This window comes from Schistocerca gregaria, chromosome 7 (assembly GCF_023897955.1).
Source record: "Schistocerca gregaria isolate iqSchGreg1 chromosome 7, iqSchGreg1.2, whole genome shotgun sequence".
NCBI lineage: Eukaryota > Metazoa > Arthropoda > Insecta > Orthoptera > Acrididae > Schistocerca > Schistocerca gregaria.
The window spans coordinates 251,044,381-251,061,296 of NC_064926.1; positions in this window are offsets into that span (position 1 = coordinate 251,044,381).

Sequence of the window (16,916 nt, forward strand, 5' to 3'; positions counted from 1 at the left end):
CGACAGAGGGCAATGCGAATGTTATTGGCACCACCCAGAGAGGTTTGATCAGGGGAAACCACGTACTGTGCCATCCGTTTAAGCCGTGCAGCCAACGCCAAGGACCGCTAATCGTATATCCGTAATGTTCCGCAAGGCTTCCATGTCGACAGTTAAGGACATCTACATCCATACTCCGCAAGCCACCTGACGGTGTGTGGCGGACGGTACCCTGAGTACCTCTATCGGTTCTCCCTTCTATTCCAGTCTCGTATTGTTCGTGGAAAGAAGGATTGTCGGTATGCTTCTGTGTGGGCTCTAATCTCTCTGATTTCATACTCATGGTCTCTTCGCGAGATATACGTAGGAGGGAGCTTTACCCTTCGGTGAAGGTATCTTCTCGAAACTTTAATAAACGCCCGTACCGAGCTACTGAGCGTCTCTCCTGCAGACTCTTGCACTGGAGTTTATCTATCATCTCCGTAACGGTTTCGCGATTACTAAATGATCCTGTAACGAAGCGCGCTGCTCTCCGTTGGATCTTCTCTCTCTCTTCTATCAACCCTATCTGGTACGGATCCCACACTGCTGAGCAGTATTCAAGCAGTGGGCGAACAAGCGTACTGTAGCCTACTTCCTTTGTTTTTGGATTGCATTTCCTTAGGATTCTCCCAAGGAATCTCAGTCTAGCATCTGCTTTACCGACGATCAACTTTATATGATCATTCCACTTTAAATCACTCCTATTGCGTACTCCCAAATAATTTATGGAATTAACTGCATCCAGTAGCTGACCAGCTATTTTGTAGCTAAATGATAAGGGATCTATATTTCTGTGTATTCGCAGCACATTACACTTGTCTACATTGAGATTGAATTGCCATTCCCTGCACCATACGTCAATTCGCTGCAGATCCTCCTGCATTTCAGTACAATTTTCCATTGTTAAAACCTCTCGATATACCACAGCATCATTCGCAAAAAGCCTCAGTGAACTTCCGATGTCATCCACAAGGTCATTTATGTATATTGTGAATAACAACGGTCCTACGACACTCCCCCGCGGCACACCTGAAATCACTCTTTACTTCGGAGGACTTCTCTCCATTGAGAATGACATGCTGCGTTCCGTTATCTAGGAACTCTTCAATCCAATCACACAATTGGTCTGACAGTCCATATGCTCTTACTTTGTTCATTGACCGAGTGTGGGGAACTGTATCGAACGCCTTGCGGGAGTCAAGAAACACGGCATCTACCTGGGAACCCATGTCTATGGCCCTCTGAGTCTCGTGGACGAATAGCGCTAGCTCGGTTTTACACGACCGTCTTTTTCGAAACCCATGCTGATTCCTACAGAGTAGATTTCTAGTCTCCAGAAAAGTCATTATACTCGAACATAATACGTGTTCCAAAATTCTACAACTGATCGACGTTAGAGATATAGGTCTATAGTTCTGCACATCTGTTCGACGTCCCTTCTTGAAAACGGGGATGACCTGTGCCCTTTTCCAATCCTTTGGAACGCTACGCTCTTCTAGAGACCTACGCTACACCGCTGCAAGAAGGGGGACACGACAGGTGACAGAACGTCTCGACAAATTTCTGTCCACGCCGTCAGAAAGAACTTTGCCCCTTGCGATTTTAGTGTCGTCCAATCCCTTCTCTCCTCATTTTAATGTTCTTCTTCTTCCTCTCCATCTTCTACTACTACTATCGCCTACTCTACTACTACTACTTCATTTCCGTTTTTCCTCACCCTCGCTCTTCCCCTTTTCTTTTGTCCTCCATCAGTTTATCGTCGGTCATAAAACTGTGCCATCACGAAAACGACGCCCAAGACAAGTGCTGAGGCTGATATACCGCAACTGTGCCACTGTGCACAGGTTGTATATGTGTAATGCTAGTTCAGTGTGTTGTATACATGTTCACTGCTTTGTATTTTTGTACCTAATACACTCCTGGAAATTGAAATAAGAACACAGTGAATTCATTGTCCCAGGAAGGGGAAACATTATTGACACATTCCTGGGGTCAGATACATCACATGATCACACTGACAGAACCAAAGGCACATAGACACAGGCAACAGAGCATGCACAATGTCGGCACTAGTACAGTGTATATCCACCTTTCGCAGCAATTCAGGCTGCTATTCTCCCATGGAGACGATCGTAGAGATGCTGGATGTAGTCCTGTGGAACGGCTTGCCATGCCATTTCCACCTGGCGCCTCAGTTGGACCAGCATTCGTGCTGGACGTGCAGACCAAGTGAGACGACGCTTTATCCAGTCCCAAACACGCTCAATGGGGGACAGATCCGGAGATCTTGCTGGCCAGGGTAGTTGACTTACACCTTCTAGACCACGTTGGGTGGCACGGGATACATGCGGACGTGCACTGTCCTGTTGGAACAGCAAGTGCCCTTGCCGGTCTAGGAATGGTAGAACAATGGGTTCGATGACGGTTTGGATGTACCGTGCACTATTCAGTGTCCCCTCGACGATCACCAGAGGTGTACGGCCAGTGTAGGAGATCGCTCCTCACACCATGATGCCGGGTGTTGGCCCTGTGTGCCTCGGTCGTATGCAGTCCTGATTGTGGTGCTCACCTGCACGGCGCCAAACACGCATACGACCATCATTGGCACCAAGGCAGAAGCGACTCTCATCGCTGAAGACGACACGTCTCCATTCGTCCCTCCATTCACGCCTGTCGCGACACCACTGGAGGCGGGCTGCACGATGTTGGGGCGTGAGCGGAAGACGGCCTAACGGTGTGCGGAACCGTAGCCCAGCTTCATGGAGACGGTTGCGACTGGTCCTCGCCGATACCCCAGGAGCAACAGTGTCCCTAATTTGCTGGGAAGTGGCGGTGCGGTCCCCTACAGCACTGCGTAGGATCCTACGGTCTTGGCGTGCATCCGTGCGTCGCTGCGGTCCGGTCCCAGGTCGACGGGCACGTGCACCTTCCGCCGACCACTGGCGACAACATCGATGTACTGTGGAGACCTCACGCCCCACGTGTTGAGCAATTCGGCGGTACGTCCACCCGGCCTCCCGCATGCCCACTATACGCCCTCGCTCAAAGTCCGTCAATTGCACATACGGTTCACGTCCACGCTATCGCGGCATGCTACCAGTGTTAAAGACTGCGATGGAGCTCCGTATGCCACGGCAAACTGGCTGACACTGACGGCGGCGGTGCACAAATGCTGCGCAGCTAGCGCCATTCGACGGCCAACACCGCGGTTCCTGGTGTGTCCGCTGAGCCGTGCGTGTGATCATTGCTTGTACAGCCCTCTCGCAGTGTCCGGAGCAAGTATGGTGGGTCTGACACACCGGTGTCAATGTGTTCTTTTTTCCATTTCCAGGAGTGTATTTATTCTGTAACTTAACTGTCCTAAAGTCTCAGAAAGATAGGTGTAATGTATAAGAAAAGATGCATAATGTATTACACGTATAAAAACCAAGAAGGAACAATAACAACACAAGATCAAGAACAAAGTGCTCACATTAAAAAGGGCGTACGACGAAGATGAAGACTTTTTCCCCTACTAATCAATCTGTAAACTAAAGAAGCAACACTAAAGTTGCCGAAAGTCCGATGTGATGTGAACACAAGCTCTAGCTCAAAAGGTATTCCTTGGGTATGCAAATTAAGTGTAATGCTAATTCTATCACCCCAGATCCTATAAAACGTTAAATTATCTACATGGATTAAACAAAGTGCCGAGTATACTGGAAATACCATAAAAAAAGTTCATCAACATATCAGAGCTTCGCCTATTGCTCGGCATTCAAATAGATAAGTTACTTCATTAGTCAGAGAACCAAAGAGTTTGATCTGGTAAATATAGCATTTATTCATAAAACATAGGAATAAAGCAAAACATTTTAAAGGTGAAACAAAAAAGAACTTTACAGTGAATTTACTGCAACAAAATGAAAGAAAAAAGACTATTTCTTAGGGTCGCCACCAGCAAATTGCTCGACGATTAAGGTTAGATTCGTGCCCAGACACATAAAGAACACAGACTATGAATTCAAATCATAATATAAAAATTTATAATAATTAAAAATTACAAAAGAAGCTTGTAAGAGGTCCATGAATAAGGAATTTATTGCCAGCGCACTCGAGCAGATGTAATTTCGATGGATTGCTCAGGCTCTGGCCTGCGGTATGTGTGCTACAGTAAAATCGCAGACCAGAGAGCAGTGTCGGCTGCAGTAGGAGCAGTGGCGGCTGCAGCAGTAGTAGTAGTTGTACCTCGCAGTGGGCGGTTGGGCCGGTCGTGCCTGAGCGATGTACACTCCTGGAAATGGAAAAAGGAACACATTGACACCGGTGTGTCAGACCCACCATACTTGCTCCGGACACTGCGAGAGGGCTGTACAAGCAATGATCACACGCACGGCACAGCGGACACACCAGGAACCGCGGTGTTGGCCGTCGAATGGCGCTAGCTGCGCAGCATTTGTGCACCGCCGCCGTCAGTATCAGCCAGTTTGCCGTGGCATACGGAGCTCCATCGCAGTCTTTAACACTGGTAGCATGCCGCGATAGCGTGGACGTGAACCGTATGTGCAATTGACGGACTTTGAGCGAGGGCGTATAGTGGGCATGCGGGAGGCCGGGTGGACGTACCGCCGAATTGCTCAACACGTGGGGCGTGAGGTCTCCACAGTACATCGATGTTGTCGCCAGTGGTCGGCGGAATGTGCACGTGCCCGTCGACCTGGGACCGGACCGCAGCGACGCACGGATGCACGCCAAGACCGTAGGATCCTACGCAGTGCTGTAGGGGACCGCACCGCCACTTCCCAGCAAATTAGGGACACTGTTGCTCCTGGGGTATCGGCGAGGACCAGTCGCAACCGTCTCCATGAAGCTGGGCTACGGTCCCGCACACCGTTAGGCCGTCTTCCGCTCACGCCCCAACATCGTGCAGCTCGCCTCCAGTGGTGTCGCGACAGGCGTGAATGGAGGGACGAATGGAGACGTGTCGTCTTCAGCGATGAGAGTCGCTTCTGCCTTGGTGCCAATGATGGTCGTATGCGTGTTTGGCGCCGTGCAGGTGAGCGTCACAATCAGGACTGCATACGACCGAGGCACACAGGGCCAACACCCGGCATCATGGTGTGGGGAGCGATCTCCTACACTGGCCGTACACCTCTGGTGATCGTCGAGGGGACACTGAATAGTGCACGGTACATCCAAACCGTCATCGAACCCATCGTTCTACCATTCCTAGACCGGCAAGGGAACTTGCTGTTCCAACAGGACAAGGCACGTCCGCATGTATCCCGTGCCACCCAACGTGCTCTAGAAGGTGTAAGTCAACTACCCTGGCCAGCAAGATCTCCGGATCTGTCCCCCATTGAGCATGTTTGGGACTGGATGAAGCGTCGTCTCACGCGGTCTGCACGCCCAGCACGAACGCCGGTCCAACTGAGGCGCCAGGTGGAAATGGCATGGCAAGCCGTTCCACAGGACTACATCCAGCATCTCTACTATCGTCTCCATGGGAGAATAGCAGCCTGCATTGCTGCGAAAGGTGGCCGACATTGTGCATGCTCTGTTGCCTGTGTCTATGTGCCTGTGGTTCTGTCAGTGTGATCATGTGATGTATCTGACCCCAGGAATGTGTCAATAAAGTTTCCCCTTCCTGGGACAATGAATTCACGGTGTTCTTATTTCAATTTCCAGGAGTGTAGTATAAGGTAAATACAGCCGCATGCATTTGTAACAACTGATTGTGTACTATTGTTATATCAAGTCCCATGTAAATGTTTTTAAAAAATCTTTTAATTATAATCTTTCGTATAAAAAAAACTTATGACAATCATCTGAATTTAAAGATTTTACTAATTTGTCCTATCCATGGTCATACCGATTATCGTAAAGAAAAATCAGTTGTTTCTTTTTAAACATGGCAAATCTAGCGGGCAGCATTGCACTGGGCTGTGCCAGAAAAATTTCTTATAGGAGCACATATATACGCGTTATCCGGCGACTTCATTGAGGTAATAATTTTCAATTTATTGAGAATTATCTTTCAGAGCCATGACGCAGCACTGCTGACGTCCAAAATTTACCAGTTTAAATTCACAGTCAGTTAATTATTGGAAGGTTATATGCGAGCCACAATTTTCATTGGGAGGTTAGTCACATTTTTCTTGAGAGGTTACGGAAGTAACCTGTTGGGAGATTACAAACTGTATGAATCAGAACTCAGCACACAACACATTAAGAAATAAAAAAGGAATTAGAAATATCATCGTAAGGTGTATGAACACCTGTGAATTAGCTAAAATCAAAATGTAAAACACATGCATACAAGTGTCTGAAGTGCATAGAGCATGCGATACAGAAGCTGAGAACAAAGGTCGGAAATGAATTTCTCTCCCCTCACTCTATCGTGATTTCCGAAATTTGATGAGCCCATTGAAATCGCAGTCTTATCGTGGTTACGACTGAGACGGTTGCTGGCAGGTTGTCGTTCGTCGAACTGCAGTGGCTGCTGGATGTGGCAGGTGTCCGACGGAATGTTCTAATTTTGAGTCACTGACCTCATCATCTTCATGATTAGGAATCGTGGATGCGACAAAGTCTCTAACTCCCAAATAATTTCAAAATTAAACTTTGAAAACTCGACAGAAGGCCGAGGTCAAAAAAACACGGACGAGTGTGAAACCATGAGTTCCATCCAGACCCAGAGTAACCGAAGCGTAAGTGTCTCTCTCCTTTTTGATAGCTTTCCTTCAGACATCAGAGAGGCACTGGCATGAACTTTCTAGCCAATCCCTAAAAGGGCGTACATGGTCTTCCAACGATGGATCCAGAAGTCAGCTCATTAGCTCACGCCAACAAGTTAATAATGTATGCCGCAATGAGCTTCATGCTTTCGGGAACAAGAACGAAATGCAGCGGCGGACCCACGGTCGGACTCTCTTGTAGGAAATTCTGGAAACTTTGGTGTGAGCTTCACATTGCGTTTCCAAGAACGAGGAGGGTCAGGAAGTTTTATAGAAACATGTGCGGCCATATGATTAGCTTGTGGAACAGTGTCTGGCGACGAAACACAATGGGATATCAGCAAGCGAACAGGTGAAGACTCCACCGGAAGTTTACTAACAGCTGAATTGTCACCCCTACCACTATTTGGCCCTCCTTCACCATGAAAGCTATTGACGCTCCTTTGACCATCCTTCCGTCCCATTGTCAAAATACCACAGGATTAGCGCTGAAAGGCTCGCTCGGCAGTTTGTGTGGTCTACCACTGCGAAAACCGCACTTTGAGCGAAGCAGGCCTGGCCAAACAGCACTCCGTGAACGAGAGTGCTCCAGCTGCCCAATGGCCACACTCCGGGCAAGCGGCAAATGGACTGAGGGGCGACGAGGAAGAGGGAACTAGACAGTCGCCTTGTCAGACAGCGAGCAGTTTGCTAACAGTACCACTCGCGTTAAATTAGGTTTACGTACTGAATTAGGAATGCTATACCATCTTCTAACTTTTCCAAAAAAGAAAAAGTGAAAAAGCAACTCATTCAATGCTGTTATGTAAATTGTCTTAATTTTAGTATGGTTTAAAGGCCAAGCAAAGAGCTTAATGTGCCATCACACTGCTATGAGGTAGAAAATCATTTATTGAAATGTCATTACAATACTGGTCACAAAGACAATACAATTCACATGTTTTCCTATGAATAGCAGTGAATGCTGGATGGACTGAGGCGGCCGTCAGGGAATAAAAATGAGTTAAGTATAAGCAGAGCGGTGGCAAATTATTTTACTGTTGGCATCACAAATGATTTTGAATTGTTTAAGTGTCTTAATGTAAGGAGAAACTTATTCTGTAGCAGATTTGGTGAACAAGTCTGCCATTAAACAAAAATTAATTTTATGAAAATAATCACGTTCGAGATCGTAACACGAAACGTTTCCCATAACTCAAGGCAGTCATCTGTGGACCTGAGATGACTGAATTGAAACATTTCATCATGAATTAGCAAAGAAATCACAATACATTGCACGACTGAAGCTTTCGATTTATCTCTCAGACGATTTTCGCTATTCGCTGCTATTGTACCTTATTACTTCCAACTTGAAGTGCAAGCTCAACGACCTATTTGTCCAGTCCAGAAATTTACAAGACTTTTATAAAATGTTACCCCTAAAGCAGTATCCTCGACTTCACAGACAAGCCACTAAAGTTGTTTCAGTGTTTGGTCCAAAATGTATGTGAATATTTTCTCTTCTCTTATTAAATTGAAAAAGTCCTATCAACTTGAGTAACTTCACCCATGTTTGACTCTATCACAACCATGGTTTCAGAATTATTATATTTTCTAAAACTGAACTTGTACAAGTTTATAGGCATCAAAACATAATGTTAAATGTCTGAGTGTAATGCTTTTTGTAGCTACGTTCACTGTGTTAGCACTATGTAAGATACTTATTTAATCTAGTGGTAAAAATAATTGCTACAGAAGAAAACTAAGAAGCTGAACATTGGCACATCCTGCTGATAAAAGTATGCTGCAATATTCGTCTCTTAGAAATAGCTACACGTCGTCCTATGTGTGTAGCCTTTAGCACACAGCCATCACACTCATACACCTGCTCAGAATAGTGAAGTGGTGGAGGAAGTCGGAGCACTCAGCAGACCCAACTGCTATCATGGACCGAAAATGTTGGCCAGGCCTGCTCTAAGAGCGTGCAAATGCTTCCACCTGTGGCCAATTCAAAGTGAGAAGAGTCCCTGTAGCACCCTGCCGCCGTTGGATAAGCAGCTGCAGCAGCAAGTCGTATACCCCTAGCTTACTTATTTGATACATAGTTTAAATCCTAATTTCTTTACGTGTTTTTGGGTACTTGCATTGTTTAATTCATAAATTTCGGGCATATTATAGTATTTGAGAGTTGTAGCATCGCGCTTTAGTGTTTATTTCGTAGAGTCTTATTTAAATTGCGTGTGAGTTTCGTATAGGAGGTGTTATTTCGAGTTTTAGTTACTATAATCGTAAATTCAGGCAGACTGTACCGCATTCGTTAGGCATTTGTACAGGTTAGTTAATACATTCTTTGCGTGTTTCCCTTGCGTTATCTAGGCACGGACTCGTGTTTCAGTAACTGTAACTGTTGTTCAACATCGATTAGAATGGACAGGGACTGTGATTGCTGTGTTCGGATGAGGGCTGACTTATACTTAACAGCCGAACTAAGTTAATAATTGGCTCCTTCTACCGACACCCAGACTCCGATGATATAGTTGCTGAACAGTTCAGAGAAAATTTGAGTCTCGTAACAAATAAATACCCCACTCATACGGTTATAGTTGGTGGGGACTTCAACCTTCCCTCGATATGTTGGCAAAAACACTTGTTCAAAACCGGCAGTAGGCAGAAAACATCTTCCGAGATTGTCCTAAATGCTTTCTCCGAAAATTATTTCGAGCAGTTAGTCCACGAACCCACGTGAATTGTAAATGGTTGCGAAAACACACTTAACCTCTTAGCCACAAACAATCCAGAGCTGATAGAGAGCATCATGACTGATACAGGGATTAGTGATCACAAGGTCGCTGTAGCTCGGCTTGATACCGATTCTTCAAAATCCACCAGAAACAAATGCAAAATAATTTTATTTAAAAAAGCGGATTAAGTTGTCACTAGAAGCCTTCCTAAGAGACAATCACCATTCCTTCCGAACTGACTATGCAAATGTAGACGAGATGTGGCTCAAATTCAATGATATAGTAGCAACAGCAATTGAGAGATTCATACCTCATAATATGGTAAGAGATGGAACTGATCCCCCGTGGTATACAAAACAGATCCGAACGCTGTTGTAGATGCAACGGAGAAAGCATGCGAAGTTCAGAAGAACGCGAAATCCCGAAGATTGTCTAAAATTTACAGACGCGCGAATTTTGGCACAGACTGCAATGCGAGATGCCTTTAATAGGTTCCATAACGAAACATTGTCTCGAAATTTGGTAGAAAATCCGAAGAAATGCTGGTCGTAAGTAAAGTACACAAGCGGCAATACGCAGTCAATACCTTCGCTGCGCAGTGCCGATGGAACTGTTACCGACGACTGTGTCGTTCAAGCGGAGATATTAAACGCAGTTTTCCGAAATTCCTTCACCCGAAAAGAAGAATTTGAAACACGGACATCTGCTAACATGAGTCTCTTAGAAGTAGACACCTTAGGGGTTGCGAAGCAACTCAAATCGCTTGATACGGGCAAGTCTTCAGGTCCAGATTGTATACCGATTAGGTTCCTTTCAGATTACGCTAATACAATAGCTCCCTACTTTGCAATCATATACAACCCTCGCTCACCGACAGATCTGTACCTATAGGTTGGAAAATTGCGCAGGTCGCACCAGTGTTTAAGAAGGGTAGTAGGAGTAATCCATCGAACTACAGAGCTATATCACTGACGTCGGTTTGCAGTAGGGGTTTTGGAGCATATACTGTATTCAAACATTATGAATCACCTCGAAGGGAACGATCTATTGACACGTAATCAGCATGGTTTCAGAAAACATCGTTCTTGTGCAACGCAGCTAGCTCTTTATTCGTACGAAGTAATGGCCGCTATCGACAGGGGATCTCAAGTTGATTCCGTATTTCTAGATTTCCGGAAGGCTTTTGACACCGTTCCTCACAAGCGACTTCTAATCAAGCTGCGGGCCTATGGGGTATTGTCTCACTTGTGCGACTGGATTCGTGATTTCCTGTCAGGAAGATTGCAGTTCGTAGTAATAGACGGCAAATCATCGAGTAAAACTGAAGTGATATCAGGTGTTCCCCAGGGAAGCGTCCTGGGACCTCTGCTGTTCCTGATCTATATAAAGGACCTCCTGGGTGACAATCTGAGCAGTTCTCTTAGGTTGTTCGCAGATGATACTGTAATTTACCGTCTAGTAAGGTCATCCAAAGACCAGTATCAGTTGCATAGCGATTTAGAAAAGATTGCTGTATGTTGTGGCAGGTGGCAGTTGACGCTAAATAACGAAAAGTGTGAGGTGATTCACATGAGTTCCAAAAGAAATCCGTTGGAATTCGATTACTCGATAAATAGTACAATTCTCAAGGCTATCAATTCAACTAAGTACCTGGGTGTAAAAATTACGAACAACTTCAGTTGTAAAGACCACATAGATAATATTGTGGGGAAGACGAGCCAAATGTTCCGTTTCATTGGCAGGACACTTAGAAGATGCAACAAGTCTACTAAAGAGACAGCTTACACTACACCCGTTCGCCTCTGTTAGAATATTGCTGTGCGGTGTGGGATCCTTACCAGGTGCTATTGACGAAGGTCATCGAAAGGGTGCAAAAAAGGGCAGCTCGTTTTGTATTATCACGTAATAGGGGAGAGAGTGTGGCAGATATGATACGCGAATTGGGATGGAAGTCATTAAAGCAAAGGCGTTTTTCGTCGCGGCGAGATCTATTTACGAAATTTCAGTCACCAACTTTCTCTTCCGAATGCGAAAATATTTGTTGAGCACAACCTACATAGGTAGGAATGATCATCAAAATAAAATAAGAGAAATCAGAGCTCGAACAGAAAGGTTTAGGTGTTCGTTTTTCCCGCGCGCTGTTCGGGAGTGGAATGGTAGAGAGATAGTATAATTGTGGTTCGATGAACCCTCTGCCGAGCACTTACATGTGAATTGCAGAGTAGTCATGTAGATGTATATGTAAATGTAGATACCTTAAGGCGAATAGCTACTAAAAATAAGAAATGTTAAATTAAGCACAGGGAGATGGGCTACCTACATTGCTACAAGCTGCGCCCTAACTAGTCATGTAATCACCGCTAAATACAAGTACCATGTCAGGAATTAAAAATCTAATCGAAAAGTAAATGCAGTACGAAGGATAAAAACGTCTGAAACAGACCGCTGCCTCACAAAGTTCAAGAATGGGACTAAAATTGATTGCGAAGGAATATTGGTGAAAAGGTTCGCTGATGACATTGCTATCCTCTGTGAAAGTGAGGAAGAATTACAGGACCTGTTGCTTAGAATGAAAAGACTGCTAAGTGCAGAACATGAAGTGGGAGGAACATTAGGTAACTAGCAATAACAGAATGAGATCAGTGACAAACTTAACATCAAAATTAGCGAACACAAAGTACATGAACTAAAAGGAATTTTGCTACCTTAGAAGCAAAATAATGTCTAGATGAAGCAAGGAAGGTATAAAAAAAACAGACTATCACACCCAAAAATGGGCATTCCAACCCAAAAGAAATCTACTAGTATCAAATACTGGCCTTAATTTGGGGTAGAAATTTCTGAGATTGTACGTATAGAGCACAGCATTGTATGGTAGTAAATGATGGACTGTGGGAAAATTGGTGAGTTGCAGTGCTAGGGAAGGATATAGAAAGTTAGATAGACTGATAAGATGGGAAGTGAGAAGATTCTCCGTAAAATCGGTGAGGTAATGAAGACTATATCTTGAAAACAACGACAAGAAGATTCAAATGGCTCTGAGCACTATGGGACTTAACAGAAGACGTCATCAGGCCCCTAGAACTTAGAACTACTTAAACCCAACTAACCTAAGGACATCACACACATCCATGCCCGAGGCAGGATTCGAACCTGCGACTGTAGCTGTCCCGCCGTTCCAGACTGAAGCGCCTAGAACCGCTCGGCCACTCCGGCCGGCGCCACAAGAAGAAGGGACAGGATGATATGTTATGTGTTAAGATACTGTACAAGGGAATAAGTTCTACTGTACCAGAGGGAGATGTAGAGGGAAACCTGCAAGGGAAGACGGAGAGTGAAACACATCCAACAGATAACTGAGAACGTAGATTGCAAGTGCTACGCTGAGATGAAGAGGTTGTTGGCATAGGAGAGGAATTACTGGTTGGTAGTTTCAATCCTGCCAGAGGGCTAATGATTCACGAAAAAAGTTTGCCGATAAAAACGATAAAATTAATAAAGAAAAATCGATAAAAAATAATGGACAAGCATTTGGTATAAATCGCAAACTTGCTGGCTTTTGTAGCTCATTTCGATGTCATTGGGATACGTTCACTGGCCTTGTCGAATATTATGCTGTTTCACAACACCGTTGCTGCATTACTTATTAGAACAGAAACAAGGCGTCAAGCGCAGTACAAAACCTTCTTTTGTTGTAAAAAGATTTTGAAAGGTGACATGTGAGCTGTGACAAGGCAGACTGTAGCGCAGTCGTTAGGCATTTGTACAGGTTAGTCGATACATTCTTTGCGTGTTTCGCTTGCGTTATCTAGGCACGGACTCGTGTTTCAGTAACGGTTGTTCAACATCGATTAGAATGGACAGGGACTGCGATTGCTGCGTTCGGATGAGGGCTGACTTGGCATCCCTTCGCTCACAGCTGCAAGCGGCGCTGACTTCGGTCGCGCAGCTTGAGGCTGTTGCCAATGGGCACCACTGTGGGGAGCCGGACTTGGGTATCACGGGGGATGTCAACCTCGTCCCGTCTGTCCCCAGATCGGTCTGCCGCTGTGGTTGCCCCGGTTGCTGCCCGCAGTGGGTCTGAGCCCTCGCCTGTGGTTGATTGGGAGGTCGTTCCAAGGCGTGGCAGGCAGCGAAAGGCGTTCCCGAAGGCTGATCAGAAAGCCTCCCCGGTGCGTCTGACAAACCGGTTTCAGGCACTGTCTCTGGCTGAGCCAGATGCAGCTGCCTGCCCTGTTTCAGAGGATTATTCTCAGCCTTCAAGGTCCGGGCAATCGCAGAGGGTGGGCTTACTGGTAGTTGGGAGCTCCAATGTTAGGCGCGTAATGGGGCCCCTTAGGGATACGGCGGCTAAGGAGGGGAAGAAATCCAGTGTGCACTCCGTGTGCAGATGTGGAAAGGGTCCTTCCGGATGCCATGAAGAGCACAGGGTGCAGCCAGCTGCAGGTGGTGGCACATGTCGGCACTAATGACGTGTGTCGCTTTGGATCTGAGGAAATTCTCTCTGGATTCCAGCGGCTATCTGATTTGGTGAAGGCTGCCGGTCTTGCTTACGAGATGAAGGCAGAGCTCACCATCTGCAGCATCGTTGACAGAACCGACTGCGGACCTTTGGTGCAGAGCCGGGTTGAGGGTCTGAATCAGAGGCTCAGACGGTTTTGCGACCGTATTGGCTGCAGATTCCTTGACTTGCGCCATAGGGTGGTGGGGTTTCGGGTTCCGCTGAATAGGTCAGGAGTTCACTACACTCAGCTGGCGGCTACACGGGTAGCGGAGGCTGTGTGGCGTGGACTGGGCGGTTTTTTAGGTTAGAAGACCTCGGGAAAGTGCGGGATGGGCTGCAATGTCAAAGGGTGCTTGGCAATTACAGGACGTGCTTGGATCAAGGAACAGTCAGAATTGTAGTTGTAAATTGTTGTAGTTGCGCTGGAAAAGTCCCTGAGCTTCAAGCGCTAATAGAAAGCACAGAAGCTGATATCGTTGTAGGTACAGAAAGCTGGCTAAAGCCTGAAATAAGTTCTGCAGAAATTTTTACGAAGTCTCAGATGGTGTTCAGGAAAGATAGATTAGGCAGAATTGGTAGTGGAGTGTTTGTGTCTGTCAGTAGTGGTTTATCTTGTAGTGAAGTCGAAGTAGATACTCCGTGCGAATTGGTGTGGGTGGAGGTTATACTTAACAGCCGAATTAAGTTAATAATTGGCTCCTTCTACCGACCCCCAGACTCCGATGATACAGTTGCGGAACAGTTCAGAGAAAGTTTGAGTCTCGTAACAAATAAATACCCCACTCATACGGTTATATTTGGTGGGGACTTCAACCTACCCTCGGTATGTTGGCAAAAATACTTGTTCACAACCGGTGGTAGGCAGAAAACGTCTTCCGAGATTGTCCTAAATGCTTTCTCCGAAAATTATTTCGAGCAGTTAGTCCACGAACCCACGTGAATTGTAAATGGTTGCGAAAAACACTTGACCTCTTAGCCACAAACAATCCAGAGCTGATAGAGAGCATCATGACTGATACAGGGATTAGTGATCACAAGGTCATTGTAGCTAGGCTCAATACTATTTCTTCCAAATCCATCAGAAACAAACGCAAAATAATTTTATTTAAAAAAGCGGATAAAGTGCCACTAGAAGCCTTCCTAAGAGACAATTTCCATTCCTTCCGAACTGACTATGCGAATGTAGACGAGATGTGGATCAAATTCAAAGATATAGTAGCAACAGCAATTGAGAGATTCATACCTCATAAATTGGTAAGAGACGGAACGGATCCCCCGTGGTACACAAAAAAGGTCCGAACGCTCTTGCAGAGGAAACGGAAAAAGCATGCGAAGTTCAGAAGAACGCGAAATCCCGAAGATGGGCTACAATTTACAGACGTGCGAAATTTGGCACGTACTTCGATGCGAGATGCCTTTAATAGGTTCCACAACGAAACATTGTCTCGAAATTTGGTAGAAAATCCGAAGAAATTCTGGTCGTATGTAAGTACACAAGCGGCAAGACGCAGTCAATACCTTCGCTGCGCAGTGCCGATGGTACTGTTATCGACGACTGTGCCGCTAAAGCGGAGTTATTGAACGCAGTTTTCCGAAATTCCTTCACCAGGGAAGACGAATGGAATATTCCAGAATTTGAAACACGAACATCTGCTAACATGAGTCTCTTAGAAGTAGACACCTTAGGGGTTGCGAAGCAACTCAAATCGCTTGATACGGGCAAGTCTTCAGGTCCAGATTGTATACCGATTAGGTTCCTTTCAGATTACGCTGATACTATAGCTCCCTACTTAGCACTCATATACAACCGCTCGCTCACCGATAGATCTGTACCTACAGATTGGAAAATTGCGCAGGTCGCACCAGTGTTTAAGAAGGGTAGTAGGAGTAATCCATTTAACTACAGACCTATATCATTGACGTCGGTTTGCAGTAGGGTTTTGGAGCATATACTGTATTCAAACATTATGAATCACCTCGAAGGGAACGATCTATTGACACGTAATCAGCATGGCTTCAGAAAACATCGCTCTTGTGCAACGCAGCTAGCTCTTTATTCGCACGAAGTAATGGCCGCTATCGACAGGGGATCTCAAGTTGATTCCGTATTTCTAGATTTCCGGAAGGCTTTTGACACCGTTCCTCACAAGCGACTTCTAATCAAGCTGCGGAGCTATGGGGTATCGTCTCAGTTGTGCGACTGGATTCGTGATTTCCTGTTAGGAAGATCGCAGTTCGTAGTAATAGACGGCAAATCATCGAGTAAAACTGAAGTGATATCAGGTGTTCCCCAGGGAAGTGTCCTGGTACCTCTACTGTTCCTGATCTATATAAATGACCTGGGTGAAAATCTGAGCAGTTCTCTTAGACTGTTCGCAGATGATGCTGTAATTTACCGTCTAGTAAGGTCATCCGAAGACCAGTATCAGTTGCAAAGCGATTTAGAAAAGATTGTTGTATGGTGTGTCAGGTGGCAGTTGACGCTAAATAACGAAAAGTGGGAGATGATCCACATGAGTTCCAAAAGAAATCCGTTGGAATTCGATTACTCGATAAATAGTACAATTCTCAAGGCTGTCAATTCAACTAAGTACCTGGGTGTTAAACTTACGAACAACTTCAGTTGGAAGGACCACATAGATAATATTGTCGGGAAGACGAGCCAAAGGTTGCGTTTCATTGGCAGGACACTTAGAAGATGCAACAAGTCCACTAAAGAGACAGCTTACACTACACTCGTTCGTCCTCTGTTAGAATATTGCTGCGCGGTGTGGGATCCTTACCAGGTGGGATTGACGGAGGACATCGAAAGGGTGCAAAAAAGGGCAGCTCGTTTTGTATTATCACGTTATAGGGGAGAGAGTGTGGCAGATATGATACACGAGTTGGGATGGAAGTCATTACAGCATAGACGTTTTTCGTCGCGGCGAGACCTTCTTACGAAATTTCAGTCAC